This window comes from Balaenoptera borealis (assembly GCF_965194805.1).
Source record: "Balaenoptera borealis genome assembly, chromosome: 13".
Lineage (NCBI taxonomy): Eukaryota > Metazoa > Chordata > Mammalia > Artiodactyla > Balaenopteridae > Balaenoptera > Balaenoptera borealis.
Window position 1 is genome coordinate 78,266,777 of NC_138870.1, and position 19,963 is coordinate 78,286,739.

At 38.6% G+C, this 19,963-nt stretch overlaps 1 long non-coding RNA gene across 1 annotated transcript in view; it reads right to left on the reverse strand.

The window, feature by feature from the left end:
* Positions 1-204: 204 nt before the first annotated feature.
* Positions 205-19,963, reverse strand: part of LOC309609241 — a 348,772-nt gene continuing 329,013 nt past the window's right edge. The window contains exon 5 of the long non-coding RNA XR_014233328.1: positions 205-14,010. This is a non-coding gene — a long non-coding RNA (uncharacterized lncRNA). The remainder of the gene's footprint in view (positions 14,011-19,963) is intronic.

The following is a 19,963-nucleotide window of genomic DNA, read 5'->3' on the forward strand; positions in this document are numbered from 1 at the left end:
TGCAACAAAAAGAATAAAATATCTAGGAATAAACCTACCTAAGGAGACAAAAGACCTGTATGCAGAAAACTATAAGACACTGATGAAAGAAATTAAAGATGATACAAACAGATCAGAGATATACCATGTTCTTGGATTGGAAGAATCAACATTGTGAAAATGACTATACTACTGAAAGCAATCTACAGATTCTATGCAATCCCTATCAAACTACCAATGGCACTTTTCACAGACCTAGAACAAAAAATTTCACAATTTGTATGGAAACACAAAAGACAACGAATAGCCAAAGCAATCTTGAGAAAGAAAAACGGAGCTGGAGGAATCAGGCTCCTGGACTTCAGACTATAGTACAAAGCTACAGTAATCAAGACAGTATGGTACTGGCACAAAAACAGAAATATAGATCAATGGAATAGGATAGAAAGCCCAGAGATAAACCCACGCACATATGGTCACCTTATTTTTGATAAAGAAGGCAAGAATATACAATGGAGAAAAGACAGCCTCTTCAATAAGTGGTGCTGGGAAAACTGGACAGTTACATATAAAAGAATGAAATTAGAACACTGCTTAACACCATACACAAAAATAAACTCAAAATGGATTTAAAGACCTAAATGTATGGCCAGACACTATAAAACTCTTAGAAGAAAACATAGGCAGAACACTCTAGGACATAAATCACAGCAAAATCCTTTTTGACCCACCTTCTAGAGAAATGGAAATAAAAACAAAAATAAACAAATGGGACCTAATGAAACTTAAAATCTTTTGCACAGCAAAGGAAACCATAAATAAGACCAAAAAACAACCCTCAGAATGGGAGAAAATAGTTGGAAATGAAGCAACTGACAAAGGATTAATCTCCAAAATTTACATGCAGCTCATGCAGCTCAATAACAAAACAACAAACGACCCAATCCAAAAATGGGCAGAAGACCTAAATAGACATTTCTCCAAAAAAGATATACATATTGCCAACAAACACATGAAAGGATGCTCAACATCACTAATCATTAGAGAAATGCAAATCAAAACTACAATGAGGTATCACCTCACACCGGTCAGACGGCAATCATCAAAAAATGTACAAACAATAAATGCTGTAGAGGGTGCGGAGAAAAGGGAACCCTCTTGCACTGTTGGTGGGAATGTAAATTGATACAGCCACTATGGAGAACAGTATGGAGGTTCCTTAAAAAACTAAAAATAGAACTACCATACGATCCAGCAATCCCACTACTGGGCATATACCCTGAGCAAACCATAATTCAAAAAGCGTCATGTACCACAATGTTCATTGCAGCTCTATTTACAATAGCCAGGACATGGAAGCAACCTAAGTGTCCATCGACAGATGAATGGATAAAGAAGATGTGGTACATATGGAATATTACTCAGCCATAAAAAGAAATGAAATTGAGTTATTTGTAGTGAGGTGGATGGACCTAGAGTCTGTCATACAGAGTGAAGTAAGTCAGAAAGAGAAAAACAAATACCGTATGCTAACACATATATATGGAATCTAAAAAAAAAAAAAAATGGTTATGAAGAACCTAGGGGCAGGACAGGAATAAAGACTCAGACGTAGAGAATGGACTTGAGGACACGGGGAGGGGGAACGTTATGCTGGGATGAAGTGAGAGAGTGGCATGGACATATATACACTACCAAATATAAAATAGATAGCTAGTGGGAAGCATACGCATAGCACAGAGAGATCAGCTCAGTGCTTTGTGACCACCTAGAGGGGTGGGATAGGAAGTGTGGGAGGGAGACGCAAGCGGGAGGGGATATGGGGATATATGTATACGTATAGCTGATTCACTTTGTTATACAGCAGAAACTAACACACCATTGTAAAGCAATTATACTCCGGTAAAGATGTTAAAAAAATAATAATAATAAGGTACTGGCTAAGCCCTGAAGATCCATCCACAAACAGAATAGACCTGTCCTACTCTTTATGGAATCTGGTAGGAAGACTGAAATTAAGTAAATAGTGTAAGTAAGTATATATTTGCCATTTCGAAAATTGCTGTAAAAGAGAAATACAGGCACTATTAAAGTCTAACTTAGATGATGGGACAGAAGGACAATCAGAAAAGTCTTTCCTACAGCAGCAAAAAGTCAGAGATCTGAAAATGAGTACGAATTAACCTGGATGGGACCTGAGGGGATGAGAATTGCTCTCCAGACTAATGAAACGAATTTACAAAGAGGACACAGGTTTGCCCAAAGCAGAATCCTGTGGTCCTAACAGGGAGAGTAAGAGAGAGACCAAAGGTAAGACTGGAAAAGTATGTGAGGCTAGAACCTGAGGCACCTTGTAAATTGCATTTAAGGTGCATTTAAGATGTTAATCTTATCCAAAGAATAACTAGGAAATCACCCAAGAGTTTTAAGCATATTAAGAGTTACACCCAGGGCTTCTCTTGTGGTTCAGGGGTTAAGAATCCATCTGCCAATACAGACAACACGGGTTCGAGCCCTGGTCCAGGAAGATCCCACATGTCGCGGAGCAACTAAGCCCGTGCACCACAACTACTGAGCCTGCGCTCTAGAGCCCACGAGCCACAACTACTGAGCCCGCCTGCTACAACTACTGAAGCCTGTGTGCCTAGAGTCAGTGCTCTGCAACAAGAGAAGCCACCTCAATGAGAAGCCCGTGCACCACAGTGAAGAGTAGCCCCTGCTCGCCGCAACTAGAGAAAGCCCGTGTGCAGAAACAAAGACCCAATGCAGCCAAAAATAAATAACTAAATTTTAAAAAATAATTAAAAGACATTTTGAAAAAAAAAATAAAGGAGTTACACCCATTAAGTACCAGGGCAATGAGAATTCTGGTATCATTATAAAAATTAAAAAGTGAAGATCCATTCCTAAGGCACTCTATTCCTTATTTGCTTTATAAGAGAGCTATAAGAAAGGGGACTTCCCCAGTGGTCCAGTGGGTAAGACTCTGTGCTCCCAATGCAGGGGTTCCATCCCAGGTCAGGGAACTAGATCCCACATGCATGCCACAACTAAGAGTCCGCATGGCGCAACTAAGACCCCACACGGCCAAAATAAATAAAATAAATAATAAATAAATATTTTTTTAAAAAAGAGAGCTATAAGAAAATCTATAACCATGGCCACATCTCTTAAGAAGCTTCTACAGATCTGCTCAAATATTCAATAATACTTGAAACCCTAGAAATCTAGATCAGGATGGGCAAACTTTTTAAAATAAAGAGCTAGATAATACATAGTTTTGACTTTGTGGGCTAGAGGATCTTTTGTCACATGTATTCAACTCTGCTATTGTAGTGTAGAAGCAGCCATCAACAATGTGAGCATGGCTGTGATCCCATAAAACTTTGTTTGCAAAGAACAGGAGGTAATGGATTTAGCCCTTGGGCAATACTTTGCCTATCCCTGACCTAGATCAAGCAGCATCAAAGAGAGATCAGGATGGAAGATTTTGGAGGATATGGTAAACATCTAAGTAAACAGACCTTTAATGGGATAGCTGTATTTCCTTGGGACTTTGATTTTGTGGAAGACTGTGCTGTGATGGGACCATAAATAAGGGACAAAAGGCACCTTCTGTGAGCTGAACAAATTGACCCTGTGAACGGAATTATCATCTGTGTAGACTGTGAGAAATCTAAGCTCCTTAGAGGCAGGGATTTGTGTCTGTTTTGTTCAGTTTTTCTTTTTAACCCCTAGCTGAATCCATGGATCCTCAAGTTTTGTCTATAGAATAATATGCTGATAGCTAATAACAGATGTACCTCACCAAATGAATGTTCAGTTAATGACTTTTTACCAATATAATTCTTAAAAAACTCATATCACTTTTGGGCAACTTTGTTTTATGTCCGGTATAAAGAAAAGTTTCACCCAAAACACACTAAATACATGTAGTACTAGAAATTGTGTCAATATGATGATCTCAGGCAAAGAAAGAGTTTTTTGTAGTCAGAGTATTATGCGGAACAAATTTATATTGGAACAAATTGCCCTGTTTGGATGAAGGCAAACATGTTCGCTTTGCCTGTGGATACCAAGCAAGAGGTGAAGACATAGCATCTTCATTTCTTACAACACTTTGGTCTGTTGTGTGCATGTGTTTTGCTTTTATTTTTGTTCTAGAGATAAATTTTTAAGCTTATTTTAAGTAAAATTTGACCTCGATAATAATGAGCCCTCAAAAGATCAAAAAGTCTATGAAGAAAATAGTGCACAAAGAATAATGAGCTTTCCAATGCCAAACTCCCTCACTCCTTCCTTGTACATATTGGGTTGGCCGAAAAGTTCGTTTGGGTTTTTCACACCATCTTATGGAAAAAATCCGAACGAACTTTTTGGCCAACCCAATGTACCACCCACTATCCAGTCATCTCTTCTTCCTTTGGTGAATACAATAAACCTTCACTGGATTACTTGTTTGCTTACTTTCAAATTCTTTATTATTGCTCATACAAACTTACTTTTATTACGTATGTGTGTGTGTGTGGATATATAGGATATATATCCTATATATATTTAAATCTTTGAAAATTGTTTGGGTGTCTTAGGCTAGAATGTAAGATGTAATACATAATAAATTTTCCCATTAAAATTAACAGTTTTTTTTTTTTAATTTAAAGACAGCTGGGCTTATAGAAATGAATTAACATTGTTAACCAAGGTATTGGGCAATTGGTTTTCTCTGCAGCACAATGTATTTTAATTTATGAATTTATAAAAAATATTGTTCTGAGAAGGAGTTCATAGATCTAAGCTAAAGGGGTCCATGGCACAAAAAAGAGCCTCTGGGTCTAGATCCTAGAATAGTGTGTCTAACATATAATAAGGGCTCAGTAAATATTTCTTGAATACCAAATGATCTTTAACCCATATCAACAATATTGGTTCTATTAAAAAGACACTAAACTATTCAGACAAAAATTATTTGAAAAGTGTCGTGGTGGTGCCTATGGCATGAAATACCTTCCCTTTTCAATAGGAAAAGATGCTGAGCTGGCTGTTTCTTATGGCAGGAAGACATAAGGGAGGCTAAATCTGCATCAAATATTTAAATAGATGCTTCAAAGGAGAGTTGAAGACAAAGAATGTTTTTAATCACATTTGGGATTAGAATTTGTTCAAAGCAATCCATAACTACCCAGCATTCTGACTATTTTGCTCACCAGTATATCCACAGCTCTTAACACAGTGCTTGGTAAACAGTGGCATCAATATATATTTGAGGAATGAATGAACCCTGCTTGAGATTCTGTGGCAGTAAAAGCTCTAAGGGAAGATTAAAAACCTTGAATCAATATCAGAATCATATGGCTTGGTTAAGTGGTACCTGTCTATGGAATCAAAGATTGATGAGAGATCAATAAATATTGCAGGATTCTTCAGTTATTTTTAACTGTATCTACCCCCAAACCTCCCATAGATTAAAAAGCACCAAAAAAGGTCAGCAATAGAATAGTGGTGCTTTAAATGCTCCTTTTTCATGCAGGGTGTTAAACGGAGAAGTCAGATCTGCAACTCATTAAGAAGCAAGCATGCAAACGCAGAATGTTGAGAGACCATGGAGCTGATTGACTGATGGAAGCTGGCACAGTAGAAGGTTGCCCTTTTTGTAGTGGTAGATACTGTGACTCTGTCCTTGGGGAGCTGAGTAAAGAACTTTGCAGAGATTTGAGCTCACCATTCAGAGCAGGACCTGGGCAGCTGAAGATTTTACCCTGGGGACTTCTTCATCTGGGAACAGTTAATTGGCTATGACTTAATGAGTCAGGTTTGTCAATTCTTAAGATAGCATGCTTTTAAAAGAATGCCTTTTAAAAGAATGAGGTAGAGCCTTATACTACTGGTTTGGAGTTCTTTTGCAGTATTTTAAGCAAAGAAAGCAAACTGAAGAAGAATAAAATAAAAACATCATGGTAAACATGTAGTATTTATTTGTGTATGTATGTGTGTGTACATATAAACAAACATACACACACACAAGTATCAAAGGATTACATGTGCATAGGAAAAAGTCTAAGGTTAACATCAAATATGTACTACTCTGAGGGGTACGTTTGGAGAGGTGGGGATTTATTTATTTTATATAGTCCTGAATAATGGCTTTCCAGCTGCGAGTTAGACTTCTACATTATATACAAAATAAAATCCACTTGGACTACATTACTAAAATAAAAACCAGTAGAAGAAAAGTTTAAAAATGTGCAGATAGGGGCTTCCCTGGTGGCGCAGTGGTTGAGAATCTGCCTGCTAATGCAGGGGACACGAGTTCGAGCCCTGGTCTGGGAAGATCCCACATGCCGCGGAGCAACTAGGCCCGTGAGCCACAACTACTGAGCCTGCGCGTCTGGAGCCTGTGCTCCGCAACAAGAGAGGCCACGATAGTGAGAGGCCTGCGCACTGCGATGAAGAGTGGCCCCCGCTTGCCGCAACTAGAGAAAGCCCTCACACAGAAACGAAGACCCAACACAGCCATAAGTAATAAATAAATAAATAAATATTAAAAAAAAATGTGCAGATAGATCCACAAGAGTAGGGATGGGTGGGAAAACTTTCTTAAGTAAGTCAGGAAGATAAGCATCCGTAAAGAAAAGATGAACACATCTGACCAAAACAAAACAAAACAAAAGTTTCAGTATAAGAAACATCATAAACAAAGCTGATACAAACGATAGGTAAAAATGAAAAAAAAATTGGTGACATGTGACAAAAAAGAGATTTTTTTTTTTTTTTAATTTATTTTTGGCTGTGCCGTGTGGCATGTAGGATCTTAGTTTCCCGACCAGAGATGGAACCGGTGCCCCCTGCAGTGGGAGCACAGAGCCCTAACAACTGGACCACCAGGGATCATTACCCAAAGAGATTATTACTAATATTAAATATATAATAAAAAATTAAAATATAATAAATTAATATCTTCACACAAAGAACTACTACAAGTTGAAAAAAACTAACGAGAGAAAAATAGGCAAAATATAGGAACAGGAAATGTATTAGAGAACAAAGTAAAGTGGATAATAAATATAGTAGAAGATATCAATCTTACCAGTAGTCAGAAAAATGCAAAACAAAACAGTATGCCATTTAATACCTATCAGATTGATGAATATTAAAAAAGTTAAAGATGTCCAGTGCTCATGTGGTTATAGGAGATCTTTTTGGAAAGTAACTGGTAGAATTTATTCATTAAAAATAGGCTTACACTTTGACATCTCACTTTTGACAATCTCTTATAGACTCCATGTAACACAGAAGGCAACATACTAACCAAGAAATCCTCACTTCTATAAATGTTGTCCTTTTCCTGAGTTCACCACCAGAGTTGAGTATAGCCATTTGCAGAAAACAGAGCTAACTCAGGATAAGTTTAAAGCAAAACTGATCACCTATACCCCTAAGAGATGGAGAAAGGAGGAATGTCTACGTACTAGACAATTAGGGGTTATCTACACAGCATCTCCATTCTGGGAAATCCCTCAAATACTCCCTCATTCCCTTATTCTCCCAGAGCTCCACTGCTGTAGGAGCAGCCATGACTGGGTGCCTGAGCTGGCCAAGGGCTCCATTCACAGGGATTTTGGGACCTGGAAACACTGGAACTGGTGGTCTCTCTCCTGCAGTTGTATGTGTTGCAAGTAAAATCATGAATCCTTTGGCAGTCATTTTTTCTTTTACATGTGAAGAATACAGAGAGAGAGAGAAGAGAAACAGACATGAAAGGCATAGAGAACAACCTAAGGATATTTAAGCTCCCGACTTGAGTTGCTCCAGAGGACTCGACTGCATTCTGGCCTTTCCTGTGACTTGGTTATTCACCTTCTCCTTAGATTCGGTGAGAGATCTCCAAAGTCTTCCAGTAAGTTCCATTTTTTGCTTAAGCTAATGTAAATTGTCATTATCCCTTGAAACCAATAGAAACCTAAATAACGAAGTCTTCCTAGTAAACAATTAGCTTCTTGATAAGAACATGAAATATTCTCCCCTGCCGTGGACCTTGAGCTGACAATTACAAGTATTAAGTGAAGGCTGATATACATCCTCCTCATTCCACTCAAGCTCTGTTTTTTTCTTTGGCATGTGGGATCTTAGTTCCCTGACCAAGAGATTGAACCTGCACCCCCTGCACTGGAAGCGCAGAGTCTTAACCACTGGACCACCAGGGAAGTCCCTGTTCCACTTGCACTCTGATATAACCTCTGGAGCACTCCAGCTCCCCAGCCACACAACTCTGCCCTAAAGCTCATGCCTATTGCTCAATTCTACTTCTTTAGGACTGACTTTTTCGGGAAAGAAGGGAAAAAGAAAAAGGAAGGTTCTTAGAGTTTCCTACAGAACATCAAGTATGCACAACAGGCATACGGTTAGAGATCAGACAAGCAAGTTCCTGACTCTGTTAGCCCACTGTCATACTGCTAAACACCAGGAAACACTGTGCTGGTTTGAGCTATTATAGTTATATTATATATTATAATTATGTATATATAATACATATAATCATATAGATAATATATAGTTATATATTATATTTAAACTGTTTTTATTTTTATTTTTTAATTTATTTATTTTTTATTTTTGGCTGCACTGGGTCTCTGTTGCTGCACCTAGGCTTTTCTCTAGTTCAGGCGAGCGAGGGCTACTCTTTGCTGCGGTGTACTGGCTTCTCATTGAGGTGGCTTTCCTTGTTGTGGAGTGCTGGCTCAGTAGTTGTGGCGCACGGACTTAGTTGTTCCGTGGCATGTGGGATCTTCCCGGACCAGGGCTCGAACCCGTGTCCCCTTCATTGGCAGGTGGATTCCTAACCACTGCGCCATCAGGGAAGCCCAAAACTGTTTTTATTCTTAATTGCATATTTTAAAATTTATATTCACAATGGTTTTTAAAGCAGGAATTGCAAGAAACTCTGATGTGGAAATACATCCTAATTAGAAGCATAGATTTGACTGCATGAAACTTTAAAACTTCTAGCCACCAAAGCCCACAATGAACAAAAGGAAAAAGACTAATGACAACTAAGCAAAAATATTTTTTAAGGTTTAACAGAGTTGACTTTCTTCCTTTCTTTCTTTCTTTCTTTCTTTCTTTCTTTCTTTCTTTCTTTCTTTCTTTGCATGGGGTCTTAGTTGCGGCTCCAGGGCTCCTTAGTTGCAGCTCACCAGCTCCTTAGTTGTGGCATGTGAACTCTTAGTTACAGCATGTATGTGGGGTCTAGTTCCCTGACCAGGGATCGAACCTGGGTCCCCTGCATTGGGAGCTTACCAATGCCCCACCAGGGAAGTCCCCAGTGTTGATATTCTTGATGGGTTGGCCTAGACAAAATGAATAAAGAGCTGGCATTTTTTGCTTCCCATTCACCTAAAAGTGCCAGTGTCCAATGGCATATATCCTGCATTAACATTACATAAAGTGGCAAGAATTAGGTGGCTAGTAGATAATCGCACCTAAAAAGATTCCTTTCAGAGTCTGTCCTCTGCCTGAAGAGATCAAATAGGGAGCTAGCATTATATCTCAACATGATAAACAACACAGAAAAACCAATTTAACACACACACACATACATGAAATGGACAAAGGATATGAAGAGATAATTCCCAAATGAAATTGAATGATGAGGGAGGGAGGGAGGAAGAAGCAGAAAGGGAAGAACAGTAGGGACAATAGCACTTGCTGGAGACCTTGCCTTTAGTCCATGAACAGCCTCTGGGGCATTTTTCTCTGGCAGTTTCCAGAGCTTTAGGGCTATTTGCACTTCTCCCCAGAAGTGTAATTTAGTCTATGGTCTTCCTAAATTACCTGGATGGATTTTTTTTTTTTTTCCACACGGCGTAGCATGCAGGATCTTAGTTCCCTGACCAGAGATCAAACCCGTGTCCCCTGAAGTGGAAGTGGGGATTCTTAACCACTGGACCACCAGGGAAGTCCCCTGGATGGATATTTTTAACCTGGGTCTTTAGGGTCCTCTGGCAGGCCTGACAAGAGGATATAATTTGAAGCATAGGAAGGAAGGCTGCAGAAATACCTTTGGGGCAGACACTATTCTCTGAGGTGCTACTTCCTCTTCCCCATCGTTAAAAGTGAACTATTAAAGGAAGATTAAAATAAGCTAAAAATTTAATTAACAAAGTAATGAGATCATCAGAACCAGCAGATATAATCAAAACAGTACAGATCCACCCCCAGCCAGGCCTAAATCAGAAATAATTAAAAGCAATGTGACTTATCCTGAGCAGCAGATAAGACATACAAGCAGGGGCATTTCTTAATCAGGTTACAAGACAAGGTCCTTAATGCCTCAAGTCTCAGGCCTGAGAACTCTTTGACTGCCCTAAAAGCTTACTCATTCTGATTTACTTGTAGGTTAGAACAGCCTCATTTGAAAGTTTTAAGCTGTTTGCAAGTTCTCTGAACTTTTCCTTAATCCCTAAAAAGTCACATGCAGATTTCAGAACTATAGAGCCCTTGTGTGTTTCCCTAAAAAGTGGGGTTTACATACCAGTAGTACAAACAGCCCTCCTATTTTAGATTCTGCTCTTGCGGAATAATCATCTGGTTTACACCCCATTTCTCTGTGCAGCCAAATGCCAGGCCCATAAATGACTTCTTTATGGTGTTAAAAGAAAAACTGAGGCATATTTCACATGTTAAGAGTTTATTTGATCAAAAGTCCATTGAAATCAGGCAGCAACAAACCAAAAGTGGCTAGAAGTGCTCCAACTACAGGAGCCTGGGGAAAGACTTTTATAGAGAAAAGGAAGAAGCAAAGCAAGGCAATTCTTTGACTAACTACAGCGTAAGCATTATTTGGGACAAGCCTAGTTGGCTGTTTGTGATTGGTTGTCCTTAGGTTTCTATTTCTTAACCATGAGGCATTTACATTCTTAGGTTTTTGTTTGCTTATGTAGGCTGTTGAGGCCTCATCTAATGGCCTCCTTGTTTAATTAATCTAACAATGGACCCAGGATATGGGTGTCATGGAATTTTTCAGTCTCTGTTACCTATCTCAGAGATGGCCATCCTAACTGGAAATATTCCAGCTTTTTCTGTGGACCACATCTCTTTAGAATGTTACAGAAAATCAGTTAGCTACAGTGGGAGGTAATCATATTAAAGTTATGAGCAAGAATAAACGATGTCCCAGAAGACAGCTTCCTTTGAAAGTGGGCTCTGACATTTTGCTAGTCTGCAAGCACATTTCAAAGCAGCTGCATGTTAAACTACTATGGAAATGGCTCATTTCAGATATTATAGTGATAATGTATTTCAATTACAGTTACGTTTAGATTACAAAATGATATCCGTTGGTATGATACTCTACCTGTAAAAGTGCTGCATTAAATAAATTACATATTTGGTGTTCACCTCTCTCTGTGATAACTATGGTATCTGTTGTGCTCAGAACAGCCAATTCTGTCAGAGAGGAGCTAATCTAAAATCTCGGGCTTCACTTGAGCCCTTCTAAATCCTACCAGATTGTAAGCAGGCGAAACAATGGAAATGACATCCAAATCAGTTGTTCTGCCTATGATGTTCTTCTTTGCTTTTCAGAGGAGAAGGCTAAAATTTAGGTTTAAGTTATTTATAGACTTTAGTCTTTCCTGCATTGTTGCCACAGAGAATCTGGAGAATCTGTGCTCGGTAATTACCAACATTATCCTCATTTAGTTTCCTTTCAGAAAGTAAAAGACAGGGCTTCCCTGGTGGCACAGTGGTTGACAGTCTGCCTGCCAACACTGGGGACACGGGTTCGAGCCCTGGTATGGGAGGATCCCACATGCCGCGGAGCAACTAGGCCCGTGAGCCACAACTACTGAGCCTGCGCGTCTGGAGCCTGTGCTCCACAACAAGAGAGGCCGTGATAGTGAGAGGCCCGCGCACCACGATGAAGAGTGGCCCCCGCTTGCCGCAACTGGGGAGAGCCCTCGCACAGAAACGAAGACCCAACACAGCAAAAAATAAATAATAAATAAAAATTAAAAAAAAAAAAAAAAAGTAAAAGACAAACCTAGACCCAAGACAGGTGATAGGCAAACTAGACCTACAGGATTTGTTCTGGTGAAAAACAAAGTAAAAAATTCACATCAGTGAGATAAAGGGAAGAAAACAAACATTCTCCAGACGCTACCAGTATTATGTGGGGTTGCAATGGCTGAGGTGTCCCGTTCAGCTGAAAGGGTCCGTGTCAGATGGGAGCAAGTCAGTCCAGCCTGGCAGGGATGGTTTCCTAGGGAGCCTTTACCATTTCCCTCTGTGATCAGGATTATAGAATAAAGAAGACACTCTTCAAATCTGTTGATGTCGCTAAACTTAAATGCTAACATATTTTATAGAGATGGGTTGGGGTAGGGGTAGGGTTACCAGATAAAATACAAGATGCCCAGGTAAGTCAGAATCAGATAAACAACCATTTTTTAGTATAAGTATGTCCCATGCAACATTTGGGACATCCTCATGCTAAAAAATTATTTGCTGTTTATCTGAAAATCAAATTGAACTGAGTGTCCTATGTCATTTTATTGCTAGATGTGGCGACTGTAGACAGGGGAGCCATGGGGGAAAGGAGCCTAAATGGTGATGCTCAGGGTGGTGAACGTCTTTTTTTTAGAACTCAAAATAATCCAGTAAATCTGAAGAAATACTCAGGCTGCAACACAATGAAGTTGAGTGAGAGAAGAATGTAAGACAGAAAAGACAGGAAAACAATGAAAATTTTGGTTTTGAGCTCCTTAAGGGTAGTTTTCTTTTTAAATCATTTTTGTATTCCCAAGCTGCAACTTTCTCTTTTAGTTTGTGAGCATTACATTGTTTTTTGAATGAACGGACTCTTTCCATAAAGATGCCCTTACAATGTTCTTAAAAATCATTGACTTTCTTTTGTAAGAAATTCATGACACTTATCTATTCCTTAGGGAAAAGATCAAGGATTCTGTGTAGTGAGAAAATCCCCAGAGCCATTAAACAGTCCACAGGAGCTGAGGGATGCAAATTATCTATTGGAGAATCTACTCCCAGGATAACTTTCAAAACACTCTGAGTTTTTCCTAGAAAGAAGGAGAAAGAATTCAACCAACAAGTTCACCAGAAGAGATCCATCTTGAAAGGAAAAAATCAGGCAGCAGCCATCCTATAACCCCCTCAGCAAGGGAGTGAGGGCCTTTTAAGAGTTAAGCTTTTTAACTGCCTTATTGTTATTTTTGGAATCCTGCTATTGTTTCCCCACAGTGTTTTCCCACAGTGATTGACAGGCAAACCCCTAAAATAAGAAGGATCAATGGGTCTGTCTGTAGAGTGACAACTTGGAAGAAGACATTCAGAAGCTAGTCTGACGTGGAAGGGGAGAAGTATAACTGCCACCCTAACCCCCCACCCCATTTCAATCTGAGAGGGTGGGTCTGAGCCTAAAGATGGTAGGAGAATGGGCTTGGTTCCTAGGGAAGGGAGATGGGGATCTACCAAAAATCCACTGAAAACATTTGTAAATTGTACTTATGCATTATTTTGATGAGAAGGTCCATATCTTTTATCATATTTTAAAGGAACCTTAAAGATAGCTATGACTGAAGATTGGATAGGTAAAACTGGGCTTTGAAGGACAGTTGTGAAAGCTCTGCTTGCTCTTGGAAGCAATAAGATGTCATTGTTGCATTTATTTTTCATGGCAGCCATATTGTTTCCTTACCATTTTCTCATTCATTCATTCATTTATTTATTTATTTATTTATTTATGGCTGTGTTGGGTCTTCGTTTCTGTGCGAGGGCTTTCTCCAGTCGCGGCAAGCGGGGCCACTCTTCATCGCGGTGCGCGGGCCTCTCACCATCGCGGCCTCTCCCGTTGCGGAGCACCGGCTCCAGACGCGCAGGCTCAGTAGTTGTGGCTCACGGGCCCAGCTGCTCCGCGGCATGTGGGATCTTCCCAGACCAGGGCTCGAACCCGCGTCCCCTGCATTGGCAGGCAGACTCTCAACCGCTGCACCACCAGGGAAGCCCCATTTTCTTATTCTTAAAACAAAAAAAGGTTAACAAGTTTTAAGTATTTATTGACCCTCTTTGAAAATCTTTGTGTTCCACTTGCCTATTCAGATATTGAGTGTATAGCAAAGGGAAGCAAGAGGATGTTGAAAAATTTTACCTGCTTCACAATTCATTCAATGTCAGTCCCCTGTTTAACTACCGCAGATTAAAAATTACTCTTTAGAGATACCAGGGCTTTCTGAAAGCAAAGGCATCTTCAATATAGCTCCAGAGCTTGGTTTTGGAGTGACATAGCCTAAGCCAGCTCCTGCCAGTAGAAGCAGTTGTTGTAGAAATATAATAGAATCCTGTGACGCACCTTGCACATGTGCTTTTGTCTGAGGACACAGCCTATATCATAGAAAACATAACACCTACACTCACCAAGAATCTAGGTGGGATAGGAGGAGGTGGGGGTGAACTTCACAAAGTCTAGAGATAACACATTTATCACATTCCAAGCGCTGAAAATAAGTGTTTTTGCACCTCTGAAGTTATTCTCGCAAAACGAGGTGCAATGACAAGTTAACATCTAGGTTTCAGTTACCACTTAGCTGCAGGGGAGTATTTTAAACTATTATATTTATGAAATTAGATTTATAAAAAAAAAAAATCCCCTTAAAAGAAACATAACCATAAAGAGAGCTTAAATATCACCATGTATTGTGGCAATCTGTTATCAATTAAACAAATAATTCAGAAATCAGTGACATTCTGTTCTAGTGAATTAATAATCAGAAACAGATACATTTTGAAATATACTTCCCCATTTTAAATATACATGTATTTCTCAGAAGACTCAAGGTCAATGCTCTATTTTAAATTAAATGTTACAATCCAGGGTTCTAATTTGTTATCCGCTGATATTCATTTGCCTAGAATTTTGGATGCAATTCTATTAATATTTGAAGAAAGTTGGTTGGGCACCCAATAAGTTGCCTAGTTCTGTGTAATCCAGAGGGAAAGAGTGGCCTGTCTGGCCAAGTCCATTTTCTTCTTTACCCTCATACACCTTCACCTGACATAGGTACTTTCAGTAGATGAGTAAAGAACTCGTGACAGCTGCAGGTTTTACTTCCTTCAGGGAGCCCTCTCTAACCACTTAGGGATAAAACACCACTTTTTTTTCTCTCTGTCACTATAGTTCCAGAGACCTATTTAGTGTGCATCTTTCTCAAAATATTATGAACTCTTTTAAGTAACTACCTTTGTGTCCCTGGGTCTGACACAAAGTAGCTACTCCCAAAATGTGGGTTGAGTAAATGGGTTGAAGTGAAAATAAGATAAACGGCACGGAATTGGAGGCATTTGCAAATACCACCACTGTAGTGGGTTGAATACTATAGTGCCCTCCCCCAAATTCATTTCCACCCAGAACCTCAGAATGTGACTTTATTTGAAAATAAAGTCTTTACAGATGTAATTAGTTTAGGATCTTCAGATGAAATTATACTCGATTTGGGGTGGACCCTAAATCCAATGACTGGTGTCTTTATAAGAGAAAGGAGACGGAGGTTGGAGACGGGCACACATAGGGAAGATGACCACGTGAAGACAGGGACAGAGACTGGACTTACGCAGCCATCGACCGAAGAACACCAGGAACCACCAGAAGCTGGAAGAGTCAAGGAAGGATTCTCCTCCAAGGCCTTCAGAGGGAACATGGCTCTGCTGCAACCTTGACTTTGGAATCCTGGCCTCCAAAATTGAGAGGGGCTAAATTTCTATTGTTTTAAGCCATCTAGTTTGTGGTAATGTGTCATGGCTGCCCTAGGAAACTAATTTACCACCATGCTGACTGCAGCTGTGATCCTAGATAATTGCAAAGCAACTACCAGCTCAGTTTCCCTTCTCACTTTCAAAGAATTAAGAAAACATATATTAGATTGAGTGAGTGCATAATATCATATTCTGGATCATACACATAACTTTATAGGTGTCATTGCTAAAATCAGTTCCCTATTTGACAGATGAGGACATTGAGGTTGAGGGAGTTTAAATAACTGGTATCATGAAAAAGTATGTAATAATCTTAGCTAACATTTGAGTGCTTAATATATATTAGGCATTGTGCCAGACTCTTTGTATCAATTATTTTATCTCATCTTTACAACAAGACTGTAAAGGTAGGTACTCTTAAATTTTTCCCTATTTCAAAGATGAAGAAACTGAGGCACAGAATATAAACTATGTGTCCTAAGTCTAGTACTTGGCAAAAGCAGGATTTGAACCCAAGTAGTGTGGTTCTAAAGCTCTGGTGCGTCAGACACTTGCTATGTTGTATATAGATATTGTGTGCTGATCACCCCACCATTCCTGCCTCTGATTCCAAAGACAACCCATGCACTGACTAACGGCCCTTTAGCATCTTGCACATATGATCATATTACCTTGGCCATTTCCAACAGGATTTTTTTTTTTTAACCTCTCACTGATACTCCTAGTACACCAAAATAGCAGGAAAGTATGCTTATTTTCTCTGATTTCAGAGCTAATTTTTTGAAAACACTTTGATACACAAAGCAAGTCTGATGGTCAAAATATAATCATCTGGGTGTCCCCTCCAATAAAGAAAAAAAAAATATATATATATATATATACACATATATTACGTAATCGTCTACCATTTGTTTTGTTTGGATCCCAGTGAGACAGCAGCAAAGCCATTTTGTTTTGTCTACATTGTTTGATCACAGTCAATGTTCTGCTCTTTTACGTATAGGCAGTTCTGAAGTGATCTTTTCATTTGTCACGATTACACAACTGTAGCTAGAGAAATACTGTAGCTTGATAAACGCTCACCATCCTGGTATAACAACTGATCTTACATTTTTTTTCCCACTTTGCTGGAATTTTATCAGTTTTTCTACACATGTAGGAAAATAGGCAGAGAATGGAGGGCCAAATGAACCTGTGATACAATGGGTGTATGAAGCTTCAGTTGGCCTTAAATGTCAAACCATATCCTTCCTGAATAATCAAGAATGTCAGTGTCTATTACTTTCTACTTCTTGGCATGTACCTTGCACAAATGTCAAGTTTCATATGATGCATTTTCTAGGTGGGAAGTCTTTTAGAGACCTTAATTTTTTCTATATTTACTTTTTAGAGTAATGGTATGTATTAGTTTAGTAATTCAAATATATTACTAACATATACTAGTAATTCAAATTGTATAAACAGTAGGCTAAAGTGAACAAAATATTGAAACAAATTACACATCTACCTTTTCCAGTCTTCATAGTTACTCCAAACACTGTGGCATTAGTACACTTGATCCAACCAAGATCAATCACAATCTCTTCCTTGCGTGTTTCCCTCCTGGGGTAGATGATTGGTTCAGAGATGCATTTCTGATCCAAGATCAGCCAATCTGATTCCCGCCATTAGAGTTTTGGAAATGTATCTAAAAAGACATTAATTTCCTTCTGTATGACAGAAACAGAGGGCAGGTAAATGTGGCAGCTATTGGTGTATTTTGCACTGAGGAGCAGGCAAAGTGGTTTGGTAATGAGAGATGAGTGAGACAGATAACCAGAGAAAAAGAGAATCAAGGAGCAGAAAGGAATATTTTATGGATTTCCCTAGTGTTCCTCCAGTCTGTTACTGACTATATTAGTTATCTATTGTTATGTAACACATTAACTCAAAACTAAATGACTTAAAACAACAGCATTTATTACCGCACAATTTCTGTGGGTCAGGAATCTAGACATGGCTTAACTGGATCCTCCATCTCAGGGTCTCTCACAAGATTACAGTCAAGGTGTTGACCAAGTCTGTGGTTTCATCTGAATTCTCAACTAGGGAAGGATCTTTCTCCAAGCTCTCACATGGTTGTTGGTAGGATTCAGTTCCTTGCAGACAGTTACATCGAGAGCCTGAGTTCCTCTTAATTACGGATAGAGGTTGTCCTCAATTCCTTGCTACATAAGCTTTTCACAGGGCAGCTCACATCACAGCACCTGCCTTCATCAGGGTGGAAAGGGAAAGAACAAGGTGGAAGCTACAGAATTTTATAACTTAATCTTGGAAGAGATATTCCATCACTTTTGCTGTATTCTATTTGTTATAGGTCACTATTTCCAGTCTACACTCATGGGGAGGAGATTATACATGGTGTAAATACCAGGAGTCAGGGATCATTGAGCTCATTTTAGAAGCAGCCTAAAACACTGACATATCTTAACCCTTAGGTACTGTGAAATAATATCAATAACCCTACAATGAAGCTTAATTTTTGCTTAAACTAATTGAAATTGGTTTCTAATATTTACAGCCCAAACTTCTTTTTTTTCCTCCCAGTTTTATGAGAAATAATTGGCATACAGCACTGTATAAGTTTAAGGTGTACAGCACAATGATTTCACTTACATACATTATAAAATGATGACCACAAAAATGTAGTGAACATCCATCAGCTCATATAGATACAACATAAAAGAAAAAGAAAAAAAATGTTCTCTTTGTGATGAGAACACTTAGGATTTACTAACACCTTTCATGTATAATACACAGCAGTGCTAATTCTATTAATCATGTTGTGTATTACATCCCTGTTATTTATCTTATAACTAGAAATTTGTACCTTTTGACTGCCTTCATCCAATTCCCCCTGCCCCCACTCCTCATCTCTGGTAACTACAAATCTGATCTCTTTTTCTGCAAGTTTGTTTATTTGTTTGTTTTTTGAAGTATAATTGACCTACAGCACTATGTTAGTTCCTGGTACACAACATAGTGATTCGATATTTCTATACATTACAAAATGATCACCACTGTTTATAGCCAAAACTTCTTACATGTATCCTGTAGTTTAATAAAATCCACATTTAGAATCAAAATATAATTGTATTATGAGAAAATTTGTTACTACATTTCTAAATTCCTTTAACACATGCCACACACATGCATATAAACACATACATGTACACACATATCTAACATTATTTAACAGTGATAAAGGCTGAGATATGAGGAAACAAAACAGTAAGGACTCCTACCAATAGGAAAATCAATGCAAAAAAATAAAAACTCTGAAATCTTCAGGTAGTCAGTGAGTATATTATAATTAGTGGCCTTTCCTACTCTTTTTTTTTTTCACCCCTAAAGGCTACATGGAGGAAATTTATTTTTTTATGCTTTTGCTTTTCAAAATATCTTATTTTTCTCTCATCATATTGTAAAATGGAAAGGCAAACAAACAAACAAAATATTGTATAACACTGTGACTAATTTGATTATTTCTCTCTGCTTCAGATTATGGGATACAGTTTTGCATTCATTATAAAAACTGGAAAAAAAATTTGTGAAAACCCCTTGTCTTGGGGTTACTACATCAGTCTGTAGGAAGTAGAGTAGCTTTTTTAAAAAACTTTAGCAAAAAGTCCCCTCCCTGGTTTTTCCTACAAATATTAACCTCAAGCATTCACTTCCTTCCATGTTATTTATACATGTAACCTCAAAATTTCTTCTAAGAAGTCACAAGTAGATATAAGAAAGATCACAAATATCAGCCATCTGTAGACCAGACCTGACAAGCTTCATGGTAGAGATGAAAACCTCTCATTTCAAAGAACTAAAAAAGGGCTATTGTATCCACCAAAAGCTGGACTGCTGACCCTCCGGGTCTCACCACCCAATCAGGAATTCTATAAATATGCACCTCAACCACATAAACATTTTCTTTCTAGTTTCTGGACTGGAGTTTATCTTTGCTGTGCAGAATCAATTTAGCTTTGGACAGAAAAATTTGCAAGAAGTTAAAGAAGCAGCTTTTAAAAGCAAACAAAGAGACATAATGGGCGTAATTTCCCAAACATGCCAGAACAGGACCATGTGTTGGATTTTATTTAAGAAAGCAAAGAAATCCCCAAAGGATTACTCGAGTTGGATTCTTATTTTGGTAATGACTTCTTGTGTCTATTGGTTCTGTCAATTA